At 52.7% G+C, this 23,635-nt stretch overlaps 1 pseudogene across 1 annotated transcript; it reads right to left on the bottom strand.

Moving 5' to 3' along the window:
* Positions 1 to 2,190: 2,190 nt before the first annotated feature.
* Positions 2,191 to 21,262, bottom strand: LOC144950876 (RNA-binding protein with multiple splicing 2-like; annotated as a pseudogene). The gene is made up of 9 exons (XR_013640412.1): positions 21,209 to 21,262; positions 14,670 to 15,231; positions 9,581 to 9,658; positions 8,807 to 8,845; positions 8,193 to 8,255; positions 6,855 to 7,009; positions 5,157 to 5,335; positions 3,421 to 3,601; positions 2,191 to 2,290 (listed from the first exon to the last, which is right to left on the bottom strand). The product of XR_013640412.1 is annotated as an RNA-binding protein with multiple splicing 2-like (transcript).
* Between the last annotated feature and the right edge of the window lie 2,373 nt (positions 21,263 to 23,635).

The following is a 23,635-nucleotide window of genomic DNA, read 5'->3' as shown; positions in this document are numbered from 1 at the left end:
TGTCTTTATGGATCTCTATGTAAGTTTATACATCTTAGAGTCGATATGGGTCTCTCTGTGAGACTAACTGAGATGACAGGCAGATGCGCCACCTGTGCCAACTTGCTGTGTTTTATCCGCCCGGCGCTCCGCTCGTTGTTGTGAGCTCCTCTCCCCTCCGCTGTTGTTGCTGGAGGGCGACTGCCCCCAACTGCCCAGCGGCAGCAGCAGCGTCCTTCACGAGCCTCCTCCTCCTCCACAGAGGCCGATCTTGACACCGCTGGTGACACCGCTCATCGGCCAGTCCACTCAGCTCCACGTCAACGCACACACAGCCACGAGGGGGCGCGCCAGGCTCAAATATCCCCACCGCCACGCGGCAAAGACAAAGGCGCCGCGTGTAGCCTCAACAGACAGCAGGGGCAAGTGCTGTCAGGACACGACTCCAATTTTATACTCGCGCATAATGCCAGCAGCAGCAATGTCCCGAAGCAGAAGATTAGTGCTGCATACACAAGCAGTCACATTTGCAAATGTGACTGATAATGTAGTTACTACGGCAGTGATAATGTAGCTACTACGTTACTGATAATGTAGTTACTACACCAATGATAATGTAGTCACTGGTAATTTAGCTACGACGTAACTGCCACCACGACACTGTTCAACCATCACCACACTTGCACATCACAACAACACACTCATCAACTCATTCACCCACTCACTCACTCATCAACTCACTCACCCACCGACTCATCCACTCACTCACTCATCAACTCACTCATCAACTCACTCACCCACTCACTCACTCATCAACTCACTCACCCACCCACTCATCAACTCACTCACCCACCCACTTACTCACCCACTCACTCACTCATCCACTCACTCACCCACTCACCCACTCACTCACTCACTCATCCACTCACTCACTCATCCACTCACTCACTCATCCACTTACCCACTCACCCACTCACTCACTCATCCACTCACTCACTCATCCACTCACTCACCCACTCACCACACTGCAGGTCACCTCCACTTATCTCTCTCTCTGCTTCTTCCCTCGCCAATGTTCCAATCTGGAGAAATCCCCTCCTCCTACCATCATCACCACCATCATCACCACCATCATCATCACCAACATCATCACCAACATCATCACCACCATCATCACCATCATCACCATCATCACCACCACCATCACCACCATCATCACCATCACCACCACCATCATCATCACCATCATCACCACCATCATCACCATCATCATTACCACCGCCATCATCACTACCATCATCATCATCATCACCACCACCATCTATTTTCCCCACAAGCCCTTCCAACAACGACATAAGCTCGCTCCATTCACCAACCCGCGTTACAACTCTCATCTACCTACAGCGGTGGTGATCGTGCTGCCTGTTTCTGGCCGTTCGGCGTTGTGCGCGGGGCCTTATTGGGAGCCCTGTGCTCAGACAATTTGTGTTCACAGCGGACACAGCGGACACAGCGGTGGTGAACAAACCCCAACCTTCTACACAAACACTCACACACCCGCGCGCGCATTGTGCAGCCCTGTGTGTTTAGACCGATAGTCTGAAATCAAGAGGGGTTTTAAAGAGTTTATGAATATAGAAGAAGAGGAAAACCCAAAACATTTGGAACCATTCCCATCTCAAAGGCGCATTCCAGGAGGAGAGCGAGGCGACGCGAACTGACAACCAACAACAATAACAACAACATTAGATATAGTATAACAGCCAAGGTAATCTCTCAATGTATTGATAATATACACTTACTGTTCACACTGATGGTTGCCAGTCATAGATATGCGTTGGGTTATTGAACATCCTCCGGCTAGGTTCTGTACCACATTACGATCCACCATCCCACATCTCTCTGCTTTGTATGTGTGTATGTTGAACTTCTTTCGCACCGTACGTAGCCAACCGTGATAATCGAAGGTGCGGGGGGTGGGGGTACGGACAACAAACTAAACACACTCGCAGCAAGTTGACAACTCACGCACTTTCGACTGACGCTCCGGTTTTCCGGCAGGAACGCATCCTGCGCGTTGAGCGGGGTCGACGTAGCAGCGCTGCACAACTCAAAGAACAACAAAACCCCAACCTCCCCCCCTAGGTCCCCCCCAAACCCCCCCAGCCCCCCCCCAGCTCCCCCCCCCCACAGCCCTGCCCCCAGTCCCCATGAGTGAAAGTAGCGAAGTGGTAATGCAGCAGCAGAGGCAATTAAACAATCCATGCAAGCGCGGCACGCGTTGAGAGCGACCTCCCGTTGGTGGGTGGCCCTGTGATGGGGAGGGGGCGAGAAACGTCGCGGACACCATTAGGGGTCGTCATCACCATCGGCGTCCATCAGCGCTGTCGTCATGATGGAGAGAGCAGCATCAGAGTCGATCGCGGGCGCGGCGATGATCATTACACAGTGGGAGTGAAGCGTCAGACAATCGTCAACAGAATCGTCACGCTGACACGTCGTCACGTCGCAAATCGGGCTACTGGATAGCCAGAATGTTGTAGCCGCTGTGGTTCCTAATGCCTGGGGGACGACGTCTTGTTCAGTCGCAGTCCGCCACTGACTACGCACGTGCAGCAGTGACGCGCGGTGAGGTCAGTGGCTGGGAGGCACTGGCTCGTGTCAGAGCCAGATACACACACTGAGGGGGGCGTGTCCTCGCTGAGGGGGCGTGGCCTCACGGAGGGGGCGTGTCTTCACTGAGGGGCATGTCCTCGCTGAAGGGCGTGGCCTCCCTGAGGGGGCGTGTCTACACTGAGGGGGTGTGTCCTCGCTGAGGGGGCGTGTCCTCACTGAGGGGGCGTGTCCTCACTGAGGGGGGCGTGTTAGACACGTCCCCCTCAGTGAGGCAGATGTGATAGCTGCCTCCCCTGGTGCTTTTTCATTGCAGTTTCATGACGAGACCAGCGAGCCTAAATATCTTTATACACACACGTGAAATAAGTTACCTGGAGTATGGAAGGCGAGGACATGAAATGAAGGGGTCTACAAACATTACATTGGTGACATACTGAGATAGTAACAGGCACGCGCTTATTGCCCGCGCTGCTTCCAATTTCTGAGGGGTTGCGCAATCAGAGGGGAGGCTGAGCGCGTCGCTGCCTCACCTCTCGTCTCCTGTATTTGCAGCGGAGCTCTGCAAATTTGGCGATTTTGACTATAAAATGATTGGAATCGTACAGAAATCACATTTATAACACAGATCAGTGGAAAAATCTGAATATATATTTTATTTGATTATTCTTTATTTTTTACTTTTCGTAACAGCTATTTACATTGGAGTACGGCAGGTGAGGCTCTGCCTCCCCTGCCTCCCCTGACCGCACGCCCCTGGTACGTGCGTGTGTGTATGCATGTTGAACGTCTTTTGCACCGGTACGTAGTGAACGGTAACCTCCCTACCGTGTGGTAGCGGCGGCGGCGGTGGCGTCGGGGGGTGGTGGTGGTGGTGGCGGCGGTGGTGGTGGTGGTGGTGGCGTCGGGTGGTGGTGGTGGTGGCGGTGATCGTTGTGGGAGTCGCTCAGCAGAACTGCCGAGTCTTCCAGGTTTGCTGCGTCACGTCGATGGGCGGGAACCAGTGCATCTGTGACGTCATGGGAGGTGGAGGGGCGGGGCGGTGAAAATGGCGTCCAGTCAGCCCCACGGCCACGTGGCACAAAGCTCGCTTGGCAGAGGCCTGGTCGCTTTTTTGTTTGTTTCGAGTAAAAGAAATGTTGACGACAAGCTAAACTATTTTAATAAAATGTTTTTTTTATTTTACCAGGTAAAGGCCCACTGAACTAGGTAGCTCTTTCTCAGAAGTGACTTGGCTATCACAAATCATAGCCCAAGCAAGTGGCTTATCATCATCATGTTGAAATGTATCGCAGCCAATACTCTGAACGCGTGATGTCGATCCTAAATGTGGAGGGGGGAAAACTGGAGGGCCCAGAGAAAAATCCAGCGACCGCGGGGAGAGAGACACGCAAACTCCACATATACAGCAGCAGGCGTCAGGGTCGGGATCGAACCCACTAAATTCTGCATAGCCGGCAAGGTAGTTAACATCTCGCCACACTCACACACTGTAGCTCCTCACACTTCGTCTCTTCCTATCATCATCATCTCGCAGTTCGCCGAACACGACTGTGAAACTTTTACGCGGCTTTAAAAATGCACGCGGTCGGCCTCTCACCGTCCCCCCACCCTCTCTCTCTGTCTCCCTCTCATCCGGGAATGGCTTTTAGTGCGGGCAACACAGCCTCCAGTATCACTCCGCTGAGATCGCGCACGCAAAAGACAAAGATCCCCCATGTAGCCTTTAGACTGTTGGGGAAAGTGCTTGCTGCTAACGAGGGGGTGTTGTGGCCGGCACCACGCCCCGGCCTGCACCACGCCCCGGCCTGCACCACGCCCCGGCCTGCACCACGCCCCGGCCTGCACCACGCCCCGGCCTGCGAGCTTGACGTGAACCCACGGACGAGGCGCGGGCAGCAAGGGAGCGCAGGAGCGAGAGAGTGGGTGGGTGAGTGGGTGAGCGTGTGGGTGAGTGAGTTGGTGAACGAGCGGGTCAGTGGGTGAGAGAGTTTCTGTGACAGTGGGCGAGTGAGCAAGAGGGTGAGCGGGTGCGTCAATGATTGGGTGAGCATGCGGGCGAGTGGGAGAGTGTGTGAGAATATCTCTGTAACAGCGGGTGAGTGACCGAGCAGGTGACTGTGTGAGTCTCTGTGAGAGCGGATTGGTAAGTGAGTGAGTTAGCGAGCGGGTGAGCGAGCGGGTGCGTGTGTGGGTGAGTGAGCGAGTGGGCGAGCGAGCGGGTGAGCATGTGGGTGAGCGTGTGGGTGAGTGAGCGAGCGGTGTGAGCGAGCGGGTGCGTGTGTGGGTGAGTGAGCGAGTGGGCGAGCGAGCGGGTGCGTGTGTGGGTGAGCGTGTGGGTGAGCGTGTGGGTGAGTGAGCGAGCGGTGAGTGTGTGGGCGAGCGAGCGGGTGAGTGTGTGGGCGAGTGTGTGGGTGAGTGAGCGAGTGGGCGAGCGAGCGGGTGAGTGTGTGGGTGAGTGTGTGGGCGAGCGAGCGGGTGAGTGTGTGGGTGAGTGTGTGGGTGAGCGTGTGGGTGAGCGTGTGGGTGAGTGAGCGAGTGGGCGAGCGAGGGTGGCACGGCACCTGCGCGTGCAGCGTGGAGGAGGCCGTGGCGGTGGCCGTGGGGTAGCAGCAGGAGGAGGAGGGGGAGGGGGGGAAGGCGGCGTGGGGCACCGCGGGCCCCACGTCTGCGTACAGTGCCGGGTGGTACGCGGACCACGCGTCCGGGCCCGCGGGCAGCAGCGCCGCTCCCGCCAGCTCGTCTGAGCGCACAGTGGCAGCAGCATCAACATCATCATCAGCAGCATAATCAACATCATCATTAGCAGCAGCATCATCAGCACAATCATCAGCATCATGACCATCATCAGCATCATCATCAGCAGCATCATCATCAGCATCATTATCATCATCAGCAGCATCATTATCATCATCAGCAGCATCATTATCATCATCAGCAGTGGCATCCGCATTATTATCACAACGAGCGGGTGTCTACAAGGAAGCGCGTTGGCACAGGGAGGAGCGCAGCTGGTGCTGTGCTGCATCCGCCATTCATCGCAGTCAGTCAAACCGTAACCACGTGGGTCTGTCCCGTCACCTCCTGGCGGAGAACCTTGGACACTTCACGTGACGGCCCTCACCTAGCCTGGCACAGCTCACAAGCGCCGTGGTGACGTCACCGTCGCTTCGTGGCGAATGGCGCTTGCTGTGCGTGCGTGTGGCCGTGTGTCAATGATCGCCCATGTGCGTGCGAGTGGACCCATCGTACACTCGCAGCACTTGCCCCACAAGTCTGTGTCGAGGGAGTGGTGGGCGCGGTGGTTAGCGCGCTGCCGCTACGGACCGGCAGAGACCCGCCGAGTTCCATTCCCACTCGCGGCCGCCACCAAAACGCCGGTGACGATTATCTGCACCTGCCCTGGGCCTCCGCCTAGGTCGACTCAGCCTCAAAATGAGTTCCATGGTGTGGTCTGTAGCAAACATCACTACTGGGGAGACAAAGGCGGCCGGGGCGTGGTGCTGGTGTCTTGACCGACCCACCCGTGCGCTCGCAGGTCACGTGATGGTCACTCACAGGTCACGTGACGCCACTCACAGGTCACGTGACGTCACTCGCAGGTCACGTGACGTCACTCACAGGTCACGTGGGGTCACTCACAGGTCACGTGATGGTCACTCACAGGTCACGTGATGCCACTCACAGGCCACGTGGGGTCACTCACAGGTCACGTGACGTCACTCACAGGCCACGTGACGTCACTCACAGGCCACGTGACGTCACTCACAGGTCACGTGGGGTCACTCACAGGTCACGTGATGGTCACTCACAGGCCACGTGACGTCACTCACAGGTCACGTGGGGTCACTCACAGGTCACGTGATGGTCACTCACAGGCCACGTGACGTCACTCACAGGTCACGTGATGCCACTCACAGGTCACGTAATGGTCACTCACAGGTCACGTGATGGTCACTCACAGGTCACGTGACGCCACTCACAGGTCACGTGGGGTCACTCACAGGTCACGTGATGGTCACTCACAGGCCACGTGACGTCACTCACAGGTCACGTGGGGTCACTCACAGGTCACGTGATGGTCACTCACAGGCCACGTGACGTCACTCACAGGTCACGTGATGCCACTCACAGGTCACGTAATGGTCACTCACAGGTCACGTGATGCCACTCACAGGTCACGTGATGGTCACTCACAGGTCACGTGATGGTCACTCACAGGTCACGTGACGCCACTCACAGGTCACGTGATGGTCACTCACAGGTCTCGCGCGTGACGAAGTGCGGCGCCAGGGCGAGGTGCGGCCCCGCCCCCCCGCCCCCCCCCCCTGCCCCCCCCCCTGCTGCACATCTTCGTGTTGGACCTGGCGAACTCCAACCTCAGGCTCTGGGGGCTCTCGGGGTCAACGCGGATTCCCTGCGGGGGGCGGGGGGGGCGGGGGGGGCGAGAAAGGGGAACAGAGGGAGGGGCCACGGCGGCTGGGCGATGCTGACCCCCTCGCCTCCTGCTGCTGCTGCTCTCTCTGTGTGTATTGGGAGTGCGCGTGTCTCTCTCTCTCTCCCCGTGTCTCTCTCTCCGTGTCTCTCTCTCTCCCCGTGTCTCTCTCTCTCCCCGTGTCTCTCTCCGTGTTTCTCTCTCTCCCCGTGTCTCTCTCTCTCTCCCAGTGTCTCTCTCTCCCCGTGTCTCTCTCTCCCCGTGTCTCTCTCTCCGTGTTTCTCTCTCTCCCCGTGTCTCTCTCTCCCCGTGTCTCTCTCTCCCCGTGTCTCTCTCTCTCCGTGTCTCTCTCTCTCCGGGTTTTTTCTTCACAGTCAGAATCGACGTCGCCACGCGTGTCGAGGGGTGTTTGGCTGCCGCTATGAATGTCCACGTCGCGATGACGGCGCCACTTTGTTGAGCTGCCACTTGTGACAGCCGCGGTCGCTTCTGAGAACTCATCATCTCATGGCTCAGTGGGCCTCACATCTGGTAAGGTAGAACATTCAAGTTGTTGTATTCAGACATTTGTATATTTTAAAGTGATTTTTGTTTTACCTTTCATATACTGTGCCCCCCTATCGTGTTTTTGTATCGTTTGTTGTGACGACGTCCTGACCCCGTGCCCCTTCGACTGTGAATAAAAGAGCTTCATAGCTCATCGGATTCCTCCTACGCTAATACATAAATATTCTGATTGTGATTTTTGTCACCGCGTAGGACTTGAGCCATGGACTCCACGAGCCGCTACCGACAGCAATTATTTATTTAATTATCTCCACACCCCCCCCCCCTCTGCCACCAATGCACTCGGTGATTTATGTATTTCATGTCATCTCTCCTGCCAGGAGGACCTCATCAGGGCGACAGGATCCAGGGGCCTCAGCGGATATTTGTTTATTGATGAATGTGCGGGGTCCTGAACCAGGTGAGACCCTGAACCAGGTGAGACCCTGAACCAGGTGAGACCCTGAACCAGGTGAGACCCTGAACCAGGTGAGACCCTGCACCAGGTGAGACTCTGAACCAGGTGGGACCCTGAACCAGGTGAGACCCTGAACCAGGTGAGACCCTGAACCAGGTGAGACCCTGAACCAGGTGAGACCCTGAACCAGGTGAGACTCACGCTGAGCGAGTTCTTGGCCATCTCCGCCTCGGATCGACTGTCGAACATCACGAATCCCACCGGCTGGACGGAGACAAAGACAAAGTTCCCCCGTGTAGCCTTTAAACAGAGCATTGGGGCAAGTTGCTGTTCGCGAGTAGCAGCACCGATGAAGGCCGGAACGGCGTGGACGGGACCACGCCCGGCCGCCTTTGTTTCCCCAGGTGCGCGGCGCGTTAAGCAAGGCGCGTGTTTGACGTGGCGTGTCGGCGCGTGTTGTGGTCGCAAGTCGAAGTGGAGCCGTCGCTCACTGCGCACATTCGCGAATTCCTCCTGCACAGCATCCGTGCAGCAGCCTGCGCATGGGAGTCGCTTCGAGGACCAGGTGTGGTGAGGTGCGGTGAGCGGTGAGTGGTGAGTGGTGGGTGGTGAGTGGTGGGTGGTGAGTGGTGAGCGGTGGGCAGTGAGAGGTGGGCGGTGGGTGGTGAGTGGTGGGTGGTGGGTGAGTGGTGAGTGAGTGTTGAGTGGTGAGTGAGAGGTGAGTGAGTGGTGAGTAGTGAGTGAGTGGTGAGTGAGTAGTGAGTGAGTAGTGAGTGAGTGGTGAGTGAGTGGAGAGTGAGTGGTGAGTGAGTAACCTGTTTGGAGGTGAGTTTAATCAGCGAACCCTCGTAGCCCTGCACACAGCACAGAGGAGGGCAGCGCATCACTCCGCATCACTCCCCATCACTCCCCATCACTCCCCACCACCCCCCATCACTCCCTATCACTCTGCATCACTCCGCTGCCGGGTACGCGACTGTCCCCCAAGTGCCCAGTCGCGTCCTTCATGAACCGCCTCCTCCTCCCCAGAGGTCACTCACCCACGACTCACTCACCCACTCACTCACCCACTCACCCACAACTCACTCAGCCACTCACCCACTCACAACTCACTCAGCCACTCACTCACCCACTGACCCACGCTTCACTCACCCACTCACCCACGACCCACTCACCCACTGACCCACGACTCACTCACCCACTCACCCACAACTCGCTCACCCACATGAAGTCATCACAGTTTAGGGTTTCACATTGCCAGGAGAGGGGGGAGGGGGTAGGGGGCACTAAATACGAAAACAAAATGAAGTTTCAAGTTTTACGTATTTGGTTTAAAAATAAAGGAGATAGCAGTGGGAAAAATGATTTTCTAAAACTGTAAATTTAATTCCGATATGACAAGAAAAATCATCTACAGACATTCCTCGATCACTCCTCCTGAAGCTTGACGGAGTTGGGGGCCTCACCAATGTCACGATCCGATCCTGGCTGAGTCACCTGGCTGAGTCACCTGGCTAAGTCACCTGCTGGGTCACCTGCTGGGTCACCTGACGTCGCCTGAGGGAAGGCTCCTTACGAGTGAGGCTCACCTTGAAAGGTCGGAAGAGCAGGTAGAGCTCCCTGGGTTTGATGTCCATGGGCAGGCCGCTCACGAACAAAGTGCGCACCTGAGCGGGAGGGGGATTTGGGGTGGGAGGCGGAGAGAGGAGGAGAGAGGAGGATGCGATCACGTGGCTGATTCGTGAACTCTAATTATGTTTCATCAAAGTTAACAGAAGTCACGGCCACGTCTCAATGTGTCAGCACCCTGGTGAGAGTGCCGACACTCGCCCGCAGGGGTTGGCGTGGGCAGCCAGGGCGAGTGGAGCGTGCTGTGTCGCACAGCCCTCCTCCTGCAGCCGACACGGCACAATAGAATAACGTTGGGTGCCACGGTGGCTCGGAAATGTTGACTATCTCGCCTGGTGCGCAAGAGGCCTCGTGGGTCCGACCCTGACGCCTGCTGCTGTATATTTGGAGTTTGCGTCTCTCTCTCTCTCTGCACTGATTTCCCCTCCACATTTAGAAATACGCGTTTAGAGTATTTGGCTGCTGTATATTTCCACGTGATAGGCCAGTTAGTTGACTTATCATTTGTGAAAGAGCTGAATAGCTGGCTCCTTGGTAAACTAAAACAATATAGATAGTTTAAGTTTCAAGGTGCAGCCACGCAGGCCGAGCGGGTGAAAGGGGGGCAGTCAGAGGGCATGGTGAGGCTGGCGGCACCACCACCACCACTACCACCACCACCACCACCACCATCACCACCATCACCACCACCACCATCACCACCACCACCATCACCACCACCACCATCACCACCACCACCATCACCACCATCACCGCCATCACCACCACCACCACGCAGCACGCTTGGCTACGCTCGGTGCGCGTCTTCTACAAAGACAGCGACCCGCTCGACTGATTCGGAGTGTCTGATGGTACAAAATACCCTGGCAGGTGCTTAGTTTTGGTGGGCCTGCTGGTATAAGGCCCCACCTCTTCGTGGCACGCTGCAGGTTCAGCAGCAGCAGCAGCGCCTCCAACTCCTCCTTGAGCAGCAATCACCAAATCCACCCATAAGCCACATCCACCCCTACCCACAACCCCCACCCCTATCCACCTACCCACCCCTACCCACCACCCCTACCCACCCCTACCCACCACCCAGCCCCCTACCCACCCCTACCCACCACCCCCACCCCTATCTACCCACCCACCACCCCTACCCACCACCCAGCCCCCTACCCACCCCTACCCACCACCCCTACCCACCCCTACCCACCACCCCCACCCCTATCCACCCACCCACCACCCCTACCCACCACCCAGCCCCCTACCCACCCCTACCCACCACCCTTACCCACCACCCCCACCCCTACTCACACCAACCCACACCCACCCCTACCCACCACCCCTACCCCTACTCACACCAACCCCCACCCACCCTTATCTACTCCCTATCCAACCCTACCCACCACCCCTATCCACCCACCCACCCACCACCCCTACCCACCACCCCTACCCACCCCTACCCACCCCTACCCACCACCCCTACCCACCCCTACCCACCCCTACCCACTCCCATCCACGGCCCCGCCCCCCTCCACCACCCCCCCCCCCCACGGAGCCCCCCGCAGCTCCCGCAGGAGGGGGGGGGTTGAGGATCGTCGCCGTTGGGTTTTGTTTGTAGAAGTGAAGATTCAGCCTCGCCTCCAGATTTACTTTGATGGGGGGCAGGGGAAGGGTTGGGGGCGGGTGTTGGGGGGGCTGGGGACGTGGGGGGGGGCAGTAGAGCTATTGTGGAGGCGGCACGGTGATAATGATGTTGTTGGTTTTGTTTTTAACCCGGCTGAGAGCTCCCAAGAGACCAGGCTTAAAGTCTGAGTGAGTGGGCGGGTGAGTGAGTGGGTGGATGAGTGAGTGGGTGGGTGAGTGAGTGGGTGAGTGAGTGAGTGGGTGGGTGGGTGGGTGAGTGGGTGGGTGAGTGAGTGAGTGGGTGGGTGAGTGGGTGGGTGAGTGAGTGAGTGAGTGGGTGAGTGAGTTAGTGGGTGAGTGAGTGGGTGAATGAGTGGATGGGTGAGTGGGTGGGTGAGTGAGTGAGTGGGTGGGTGAGTGAGTGGGTGAGTGAGTGAGTGGGTGGGTGGGTGGGTGAGTGGGTGGGTGAGTGAGTGAGTGGGTGGGTGAGTGGGTGGGTGAGTGAGTGAGTGAGTGGGTGAGTGAGTGGGTGAGTGAGTGAGTGAGTGGGTGAGTGAGTTAGTGGGTGAGTGAGTGGGTGAATGAGTGGGTGGGTGAGTGAGTGGATGGGTGAGTGGGTGGGTGAGTGAGTGGGTGGGTGAGTGAGTGAGTGAGTGGGTGAGTGGGTGGGTGAGTGAGTGGGTGGGTGAGTGAGTGAGTCGTTGAGTGGGTAAAAAATACAATTGAGATTCTGGAGAGGCCAGGACTAACGCGCTCAATTTAGAACCCGAATCTTTATTGAGACTTGAGAAATCCGATGAACTATGAAGCTCTTGGTCTTAGATGTCCAGGAGCGTGAGTTGACCTGGGTCACTCAAACACGTGCAGAGACAAAGATCCCCCGTATAGCCTCAAACACACTTTGGGGGCAAGTGCTGCTAGCGAGTAGCAGCAGCACCTATGAACGCCGCTGCCCCACCGCTCGCCACACACAGCGCGCTAACCACTGCCCCACCGATCCCCACACACAGCACGCTAACCGCTGCCCCACCGCTCCCCACACACAGCGCGCTAACCGCTGCCCCACCGCTCCCCACACACAGCGCGCTAACCGCTGCCCCACCGCTCCCCACACACAGCGCGCTAACCGCTGCCCCACCGCTCCCCACACACAGTGCACTAACCGCTGCCCCACCGCTCCCCACACACAGCACGCTAACCGCTGCCCCACCGCTCCCCGAGGGCCACCTCTGCCGTGCTCGCCGCGCCGTGAAATCCGCGCCGACCACGTGGTCCCCCTAAGAGCTTCCCCGTGGGTCCCCGGCTTCATGAAACATTCATCACTCGTTCATTACTCATTCATCACTCGTTCATTAATCCACACTCGACTATTAATGCGTCACTCTCATACACGCGCGTCACCACATCCTTTTGTCTCCGAATTTTCCAGTTTTTAAATATATATGTGTGTGTATGTCTATGTGTGTGTCTATGTGTGTGTGTGTCTATGTGTGTGTATCTATGTCTATGTGTGTGTGTCTATGTGTGTGTGTCTATGTGTGTGTCTATGTGTGTGTGTGTCTGTTCGGCCGGATCGAGGGGGCTAAACGGGCGCGGCACGGGCTAGAGAAGAGATGGAGTGATGTGGTACAGGAGGACGTGGAGCTGAGTGGACTTGCCGATGACTGGTACCAGCGGTGTCAAGATCGGCCTCAGTGGAGGAGGCTCGTGAAGGACGCTACTGGGCAGTTGGAGGCAGTCGCCCTCCAACAACAACGGAGGGCGGAGGAGCGACGCTCACAACAACGAGCGGAGCGCCGGGTGGCTAAAGCACAGCAAGTTGGTACAGTAGGGGGCACAGGTGATGCATCAGCCAGTCATCTCGGTCATCTCAGTCAGTCGACCCGTGGCAACTGGGTCTGCCCCGTGACCTCCTGCCAGCAGGTGTTCGACACTTCACGTGGCCTCAAGGTGCACATGGCCTGGCACAAGCGTCGTGGTGACGTCACCGCCACTTAGTAGCGAATGACGGTTGTTGTTGTGTGTCTATGTGTATGTCTTTGTGTATGTCCGTGTCTTAGTGTGTATGTCTGTGTGTGTATGTCTATGTGTTTGTATATATATGTACATGTGTGTGTATGTCTATGTATAAGTGTGTATGTATATCTATGTATATGTGTGTGTGTCTATGTCTATGAGTGTATGTCTATGTGTGTGTGTCTATGTAGAGGTGTGTGTGTGTATGTGTGTGTGTGTCTGTCTATGTGTGTATGTCTATGACCAGCTTCGGATTGACAGCAGAGGTCTTACTCCAAATCAGTCGGGCGGCATTATCTGCTCATCGGCTGTGCAATGCTGTATGGAAGCTACCTGGTCAGTCGCTCCACACGAAGTTTCGGGTCTTCTCGGTCACAGTCATTCCCTCCCTTCTCTATGAAACGTGAACCCCTCTGCGCCGGTTAGAAACATTCAGGCTGGCCTGCCTACGATCCTTACTGGGTGTAACCAGGCTGGATTGTGTGAGGAGTTCACAAATCCTGGAAAGATCTGGACACGTTTCCATTTTATTTTTTAAAAAACCCTATTATCGATAAGAGGAACGTTTCTTGAAGGCAACTGCCTCGTATATCGAGGTATAATGGCTGTGCGCAGACCGGGCAGGGCCCACGTGTATCAAGCGGGTACCGTGTGGTCGTAGGCGCTTCATGATCACGATGATGGCGATGATGATGATGATGATCACGATGATGGCGATGATGATGATCACGATGATGATGATGATGATCACGATGATGATGATGATGATCACGTCGAGTGGACAGATGCCCTTCATCCAGCAGTGGGTGGAGCGTGCCTCGTGGTGGTGTCAACCCCTCGAGAGAAGTCCCCTGAAGCCGACTTCCGTCAGCAATTAGGAAATGTTTTCCCGCGGAATGCAGGATAATTACATCAAATCGGCGGGTTCCCATGTGTAGTATTTACGTGTATGCGTTTATTTATTGCCGTTACCATCACGGCTTAATATATTTATTTTCGTAAGCGCCGCTTCGTTGCTTCAACCCGAGAGGCTAAGTGGAACTAAATAAATCTCCCTTCTTTGTTGCCAGATAGAAGGGTAAAAATACAATTATTAAATCTCCCTTCGTTGTCGCCTTCACACCGACCACAGAGCAGCGCGTTCGGGACACGTGCTGTTAGCGAGCACCTATTAAGCGGGGCCGGAGCGTCAAACAAGAACCACTCCCGGCCGCCTTTGTGTGTCTGTCTCTGTGTGGTGGGGCCAAGTGTGGCTGCCGCAACCACTCCGGAGGTATTGTGGTTATTGGCCAGCAGTGGAAGAGTAGGCCAAAAATACCCGCCCAGAGGCTCATCCGCCAGCAGCGGCACGAGCCAGGGCACTTGCAGGGGCTGCGCCTCGTTACCCGCTGCCCCCCGCCCCGCCCCCCCGCCCCCCGCCCTTACCCGGAGTCTCACCTCCTCCTCGAGCTGCGAGGCCGCCGCCGCTTCCACCACCGCGGAGACGACGTTCATGGCGGTGACGATGGCAGTCGTGGTGGTGGTGGTCGTGGTGGTGGTGGTCGTGGTGGTGGTGGTAGTGGTGGTCGTGGTGGTCGTGGTGATCGTGGTGGTGCTGATGGGGTGGTGGTGATGGTGGTGGTAGTGATTGGAGGATGGTGGTGATGGTGGTAATAGGGTGATAGTCGTCTCTATGTGATCACGATGATTGTTTAGTGTCCTGTTGTTTATATGATGGTGGTGGTGGTCATCTTGGTCGGGTTGATGATGGTGGAAATGATGATGGTGGAGATGATGATGGTGGAGATGATGATGGTGGAGATGATGATGGTGGAGATGATGATTTTGGTGTGGATGATAATGGTGATGGTGATTGTCTGTGGTGGTGATGATGGTGGTGATGCCAGCGGTGTCTGTGGTGATGATGGTGGTGATGCCAGCGGTGTCTGTGGTGATGATGGTGGTGGTGGTGGTGATGTCGTGTGATGGGTGCCCGGTGATGATGTTTCTGTGACAGAAACGTAAGCGCACGTAGCGCGTTAGCACGATCACCAATCACGTAACGATGAACCATTCTGTAATCACTGATCGCAATCATGACATCTCATCTAACGCCACCGCCTCATTGTACGTCACTATCACGCGGTTTTATCACTCGATGAGCTGTTGACTGTCAACCTATTGTCGACTATGAGCTGACTAAAACGGCACATCACAATGATGACATTGACAAGAGCGGCAGCAGTAGTCTCGCACCACTCCGCACGAGCAGTCACATCAACGCCCCAGGGCGTCTCCTCGTGCTAAAAGAGGCTCTCAGGAGGCCCTTGAGGACACCACGGTGGCGAGGAGATGTTCACTCCCTCGCCTGGTCTACAGGAGGTCGTGGGTTCAATCCCGACCCAGACTCCTGCTGTGTATTTGGAGTTTGCGTGTCTCTCTCTCTCATCATCATCACGGTGGCTAGGGGATGTTCACTCCCTCGCCTGGTCTACAGGAGGTCGTGGGTTCAATCCTGACCCAGACTCCTGCTGTGTATTTGGAGTCTGCGTGTCTCTCTCTCTCTCTCATCATCACGGTGGCTATGAGATGTTAACTACCTCGCCTGGTATACAGGAGGTCGTGGGTTCAATCCCGACTCAGACTCCTGCTGCTGTATATTTGGAGTCTGCGTGTCTCTCTCTCACCGTGGTCGCGTGGATCTTTTTTAAATCTCAGAGTCCTCCGGTTTTCCCCTCCACATTTAGAATCGACCTCACACATTTTAAGTATGCGGCCGCTCTAAGTGTTCACGTGATGATGATGATGAAGCCACTTCGTTGTGCTCTCACCTGCTTCTGAAAAGTAAAGTTACGTAGCCCAGTGGGCCTGACGCCTGGTCCGCTAAAACTAGTTTTATCCTGGTCCGTTAGAACATTCTTAGCTGGTCACACACAAGTCGACAGGTCGACTGATCTCAGTCGCATCAACACCACAGCCAAAGATAAAGACAAAGAACCCTGCCGGATAGCCTGTTACAGAGTGTCGGGGCAAGTGCTGTTAGCGAGTAGCAGCACCTACGAAGGCCGGCACCGTGGAACACGAGGGGGTGGGTGGCCAGCACCACGCACGCCCGGCCGCCTTTGTCTCCCCAGTGGCGATGTTTACTACACATCGCAACAGGTGCTCATTTGGGGCTGAGTTGACCTAGGGGAGGCCCAGGACCGGTTTAGATAATCGTCACCGGTGGTGGTGGCCGTGAGCGGGAATCGAACTCGGCTCTGACGGGTTCGTAGCGCTCCTCACATACACACTCAAATAGACACATGCACACATATACATAGACACATATACATATACACACATATACAGAGACACACATAGACATACACACATAGACATATACATAGACACACATATACATCGACATACATATACACACATATACAGAGACACACATTTACAAAGACATACACACATATACATAGACACACATAGACATACACACATAGACATATACATAGACACACATATACACACATATACAGAGACACACATTTACAAAGACATACACACATATACATAGACACACATAGACATACACACATAGACATATACATAGACACACATATACATCGACATACATATACACACATATACAGAGACACACATTTACAAAGACATACACACATATACATAGACACACATAGACATACACACATAGACATATACATAGACACACATATACATACACATACTCATATATACAGACACACATATACATAGACATACACACACACTCATACTGTATATACAGACACACATATACATAGACACACATACACACACTCATATATACACACATATATGTATACATACACACATATGCATAGACACACATATACATAGACATACATATGCATGGACACATACACACACGCACACACACGCACACACATATATACACATATATACACACACATATACATCGACATGAAGGACACACAAGACAACCGACTGCTGGGGCAAGTGCTGTTAGCGAGAACCTATGAAGGCCGGCACGGCACACGTGGTCGTATGGACACACACACACACATCCATAAATACATCCGCCTACAGACATGCCATAGTGTCTACATTGGAATGATTGGTCAGTGGAAGTGCAGACTAACGTGAACATTTGAAGACGACTTAGAGAGAGAACCAATCACACGTCGACTTCAGAGGAGACACAGAGCAGAGCTCATTCCTCCCCTCGAAATGAAGATAACGAAGTTACCACACCACTGATAATGTAGTTACCACACCACTGATAATGTAGTTACTACACCACTGATAATGTAGTTACTACACCACTGATAACGTAGTTACCACACCACTGATAATGTAGTGACTACACCACTGATAATGTAGTTACTACACCACTGATAATGTAGTTACTACACTACTGATAATGTAGTGACTACACCACTGATAATGTAGTTACTACACCACTGATAATGTAGTGACTACACTACTGATAATGTAGTGACTACACCACTGATAATGTAGTTACTACGCCACTGATAATGTAGTGACTACACTACTGATAATGTAGTGACTACACCACTGATAATGTAGTTACTACACCACTGATAATGTAGTTACTACACCACTGATAATGTAGTTACTACACCACTGATAATGTAGTTACTACACCACTGATAATGTAGTTACTACACCACTGATAATGTAGTTACTACACCACTGATAATGTAGTGACTACACCACTGATAATGTAGTGACTACACCACTGATAATGTAGTTACTACGCCACTGATAATGTAGTCACTACACCACTGATAATGTAGTGACTACACCACTGATAATGTAGTTACCACACCACTGATAATGTAGTTACTACACCACTGATAATGTAGTGACTACACCACTGATAATGTAGTGACTACACCACTGATAATGTAGTTACCACACCACTGATAATGTAGTTACTACACCACTGAAAATGTAGTGACTACGCCACTGATAATGTAGTGACTACACCACTGATAATGTAGTGACTACACCACTGATAATGTAGTTACTACGCCACTGATAATGTAGTGACTACACCACTGATAATGTAGTGACTACGCCACTGATAATGTAGTGACTACGCCACTGATAATGTAGTGACTACACCACTGATAATGTAGTTACTACGCCACTGATAATGTAGTGACTACGCCACTGATAATGTAGTTACTACACCACTGATAATATAGTGACTACACCACTGATAATGTAGTGACTACACCACTGATAATGTAGTTACTACGCCACTGATAATGTAGTGACTACGCCACTGATAATGTAGTTACTACACCACTGATAATATAGTGACTACGCCACTGATAATATAGTGACTACACCACTGATAATGTAGTTACTACGCCATTGATAATGTAGTGACTACGCCACTGATAATGTAGTGACTACGCCACTGATAATATAGTGACTACACCACTGATAATGTAGTGACTACACCACTGATAATGTAGTGACTACGCCACTGATAATGGAGTGACTACGCCACTGATAATGTAGTGACTACACCACTGATAATGTAGTTACTACGCCACTGATAATGTAGTGACTACGCCACTGATAATGTAGTTACTACACCACTGATAATGTAGTTACTACGCCACTGATAATGTAGTTACTACACCACTGATAATGTAGTTACTACACCACTGATAATGTAGTGACTACACCACTGATAATGTAGTTACTACGCCGCTGATAATGTAGTTACTACGCCACTGATAATGTAGTTACTACACCACTGATAATGTAGTGACTACACCACTGATAATGTAGTTACTACGCCACTGATAATGTAGTGACTACGCCACTGATAATGTAGTGACTACACCACTGATAATGTAGTGACCACGCCACTGATAATGTAGTGACTACGCCACTGATAATGTAGTTACTACACCACTGATAATGTAGTTACTACACCACTGATAATGTAGTGACTACGCCACTGATAATGTAGTGACTACACCACTGATAATGTAGTTACTACACCACTGATAATGTAGTGACTACACCACTGATAATGTGGTTACTACGCCACTGATAATGTAGTTACTACGCCACTGATAATGTAGTGACTACACCACTGATAATGTAGTGACTACACCACTGATAATGTAGTGACTACACCACTGATAATGTGGTTACTACGCCACTGATAATGTAGTGACTACACCACTGATAATGTGGTTACTACGCCACTGATAATGTAGTTACTACGCCACTGATAATGTAGTTACTACGCCACTGATAATGTAGTGACTACACCACTGATAATGTGGTTACTACGCCACTGATAATGTAGTTACTACGCCACTGATAATGTAGTTACTACGCCACTGATAATGTAGTGACTACACCACTGATAATGTAGTGACTACACCACTGATAATGTAGTTACTACGCCACTGATAATGTAGTGACTACACTACTGATAATGTAGTTACTACGCCACTGATAATGTAGTGACTACACCACTGATAATGTGGTTACTACGCCACTGATAATGTAGTTACTACGCCACTGATAATGTAGTTACTACGCCACTGATAATGTAGTGACTACACCACTGATAATGTAGTGACTACACCACTGATAATGTAGTTACTACGCCACTGATAATGTAGTGACTACACCACTGATAATGTGGTTACTACGCCACTGATAATGTAGTGACTATGCCACTGATAATGTAGTGACTACACCACTGATAATGTAGTGACTACACCACTGATAATGTAGTGACTACGCCACTGATAATGTAGTGACTACGCCACTGATAATGTAGTGACTACGCCACTGATAATGTAGTGACTACACCACTGATAATGTAGTGACTACGCCACTGATAATGTAGTGACTACGCCACTGATAATGTAGTTACTACGCCACTGATAATGTAGTGACTACGCCACTGATAATGTAGTTACTACACCACTGATAATGTAGTGACTACGCCACTGATAATGTAGTGACTACGCCACTGATAATGTAGTGACTATACCACTGATAATGTAGTTACTACGCCACTGATAATGTAGTGACTACACCACTGATAATGTAGTTACCACACCACTGATAATGTAGTTACTACGCCACTGATAATGTAGTGACTACACCACTGATAATGTAGTGACTACACCACTGATAATGTAGTTACTACGCCACTGATAATGTAGTGACTACACCAATGATAATGTAGTGACTACACCACTGATAATGTAGTGACTACACCACTGATAATGTAGTTACTACACCACTGATAATGTAGTTACCACACCACTGATAATGTAGTTACCACACCACTGATAACGTAGTTACCACACCACTGATAACGTAGTTACAACACCACTGATAACGAAGTTACTACACCACTGATAACGAAGTTACTACACCACTGATAACGAAGTTACTACTACGTCACTGATAATGTAGTTACTACTACATTATCATGCTGATGGTGATGATGGTGATGGTGGTGATGGTGGTGGTGATGATGGTGATGATGGTGATGGTGGTGATGGTGGTGATGATGGTGGTGGTAGTGGTGGTGATGGTGGTGATGATGGTGGTGATGGTGGTGATGGTGATGATGGTGGTGGTGATGGTGGTGATGGTGGTGATGGTGATGATGATGGTGGTGATGAGTGATGATGGTGATGATGATGGTGATGGTGGTGATGGTAGTGGTGATTATGGTGATGGTGATGATGGAGGTGATGGTGATGAGTGATGATGGTGATGGTGGTGATGATGGTGATGGTGGTGATGGTGGTGGTGATGATGGTAGTGATGGTGGTGATGGTGATGGTAATGATGAGTGAGAGTAATGATGGTGATGATGAGTGATGGTAATGATGGTGATGGTAATGATGAGTGATGGTGATGATGGTGATGATGGTGATGGTGTTGAGACGTACCCCTGTCTGCGTGTGAGCGCGTGGCGCTTCTCGTGCCGAAGTGAGCGGCGGAGACTCCCGACTCGAGGCGGAGCGCGCACGTCACGCCCGGGGGGGAGGCGGGGGGGCACGGGAGGGGGGGCACGGGAGGGGGGCACGGGGGGCACGGGGGGCGGGGTGGGCACGGGGGGAGGGGGGAGGAAGGCGGGGGGCACGGGGGGAGCACGGGGGGGGGGCACGGGGGGGTAACCCGCCAATTGATGGTTCAGAGATCTTCAGATGAATCTCCACCCTGCTGCTGCTGTTGTTTCCTCTCCTTTGCACTGCGATCGCGTTTGTGTCGATTGTGCCACTGCTGTTGTTGACACGTGCTGACCCCCGTGTCCCGACTGGGCATCTGTGAGAAGACGACTTAGGGAGAGAGAGAGGACGACTCAAAGAGAGAGAGGACGACTCAGAGACAGAGAGAGGATGACTCAGAGAGAGAGGTCGACTCAGAGAGAGAGAAGACGACTCAGAGAGAGAGAAGACGACTCAGAGAAAGAGGACGACTCAGAGAGAGAGAGAGGACGACTCAGAGAGAGAGAGAGAGGACGACTCAGAGAGAGAGAGGACGACTCAGAGAGAGAGGACGACTCAGAGAGAGAGAGAGGGGACGACTCATAGAGAGAGGACGACTCAGAGAAAGATAGAACGACTCATAGAGCGAGAGAGGACGACTCAGAGAGGGAGAAAGGGCGACTCAGAGAGAGAGAGAGGGGGCGATTCTCATAGAGAGAGAGAGGACGACTCAGAGAGAGAGAGGACGACTCAGAGGGAGAGGGCGATTATCAGAGAGGGAGAGGACGACTCAGAGAGAGAGAGAGAGAGAGGACGACTCAGAGAGAGAGAGGGGGCGACTCTCAGAGAGAGAGGACGACTCAGATGCTCCAGGAGGAGGAGCCACAGACGAGGAGCGGGAAGGCAGCAGCAGTCACGTGGTGCTGGTGGGGAGGAGCCGGCGCTACCGACGATTGTCCAAGCTCTGCGGTCCCCTCTCTATGTCAAGACGTTTTCAACAAATTCGTTATATTTCATGCTCGCGTTCGAGATTCGAAGCAGCCAGAAATACAAATCCCCTCTTACAGATGGAACAGATGGAGATTAGTCCACACTTTGCTGTAACCGCCTGGCCTCCGGCCTATGTAATTTGTTTTTAAATATGATTATTAAATATTATTATTATTAAATGTTATTATTATTAAATGTTATTATTACTAAATGTTCTTATTACTAAGTGTTATTATTATTTAATGTTATTATTATTATGGTACAGAAACTCCACGAACAGAAGTCCCTGACGCTGTGCCCCTGAATTCCGGGCTTATAATCTTTTTAAAAATATTTAATTTTTTAAATTATATTTTCCACAAAAGGGCTCGAGTGGTTTATTTTTAGTTTTTCGTGACTGGATCGTGAGTGGTGGAGGGGGAGGGGGCTTGAAACGAGCGAGGGGGTAACGCGTGGCTTGTGTCAGACCCCCCCACTCACTTGATAAAGAGAGCCAGAATGGGAGAGGCGTTATCAGCTGATTGCTGTTGCCGAATACCACAGACACACACGTGGACACACACGCACACGTGGACACACACACACGTGTGTGTCTGTGTCCACGTGTGTGTGTGCGTGTGTGTCCACGTGTGTGTTTGTGTCCACATGTGTGTGTGCGTGTGTCCACGTGTGTGTGTGTGTGTTCACGTGTGTGTGTGTGTGTCCACGTGTGTGTGTGTTCACGTGTGTGTCCACGTGTGTGTGTGTTCACGTGTGTGTCTGTGTCCACGTGTGCGTGTGTGTCCACGTGTGTGTGTCCACGTGTGTGTGTGCGTGTGTGTCCACGTGTGCGTGTGTGTGTTCACGTGTGTGTGTGTCCACGTGTGTGTGTGTCCACGTGTGTGTGTCTGTGTCCACGTGTGTGTGTGTGTCCACGTGTGTGTGTGCGTGAAGATCTGGACACATTCCCATCAGTGAGCTCCTCCGGGCGGCAAGGCTGCATTGGCTGGGTCACGTAGCCCGCATGCCCAGCCACCGCATGCCCAAGCAGCTTCTGTTTGGCCGCATAGAGGGGGCTAAAGGGTACAGGAGGATGTGGAGCTGAGTGGACTTGCCGATGACCGGTACCAGCGGTGTCAAGATCGGCCTCTGTGGAGCCTCAACCCACGGCGCCTGCTGGGTCTGTCCCCATGACCTCCTGCCAGCGCCGAGCCTTCGACCCTTCGCGCGATAGCCTCAGAGTGCACCTAGCCTGGCACAGGCTTCCATACTCTTTGGTTCTTTCGGTAAAGTCACGTAGGTAGAAAATAATAGATCACGACGTTTCGATCGCAACACAAGCAATCGTCATCAGGTGGCGAGCCTATTTCAGCAGTGTTTTCTTGCTGTGATTGTCCCACCTGATGACGGTTGCTTGTG

Source organism: Lampetra fluviatilis, chromosome 59 (assembly GCF_964198595.1).
Source record: "Lampetra fluviatilis chromosome 59, kcLamFluv1.1, whole genome shotgun sequence".
NCBI classification, from domain to species: Eukaryota; Metazoa; Chordata; class Hyperoartia; order Petromyzontiformes; family Petromyzontidae; genus Lampetra; species Lampetra fluviatilis.
Note: the sequence above shows the minus strand (reverse complement) of the source record. Positions and strands in the feature narration are given on the sequence as shown.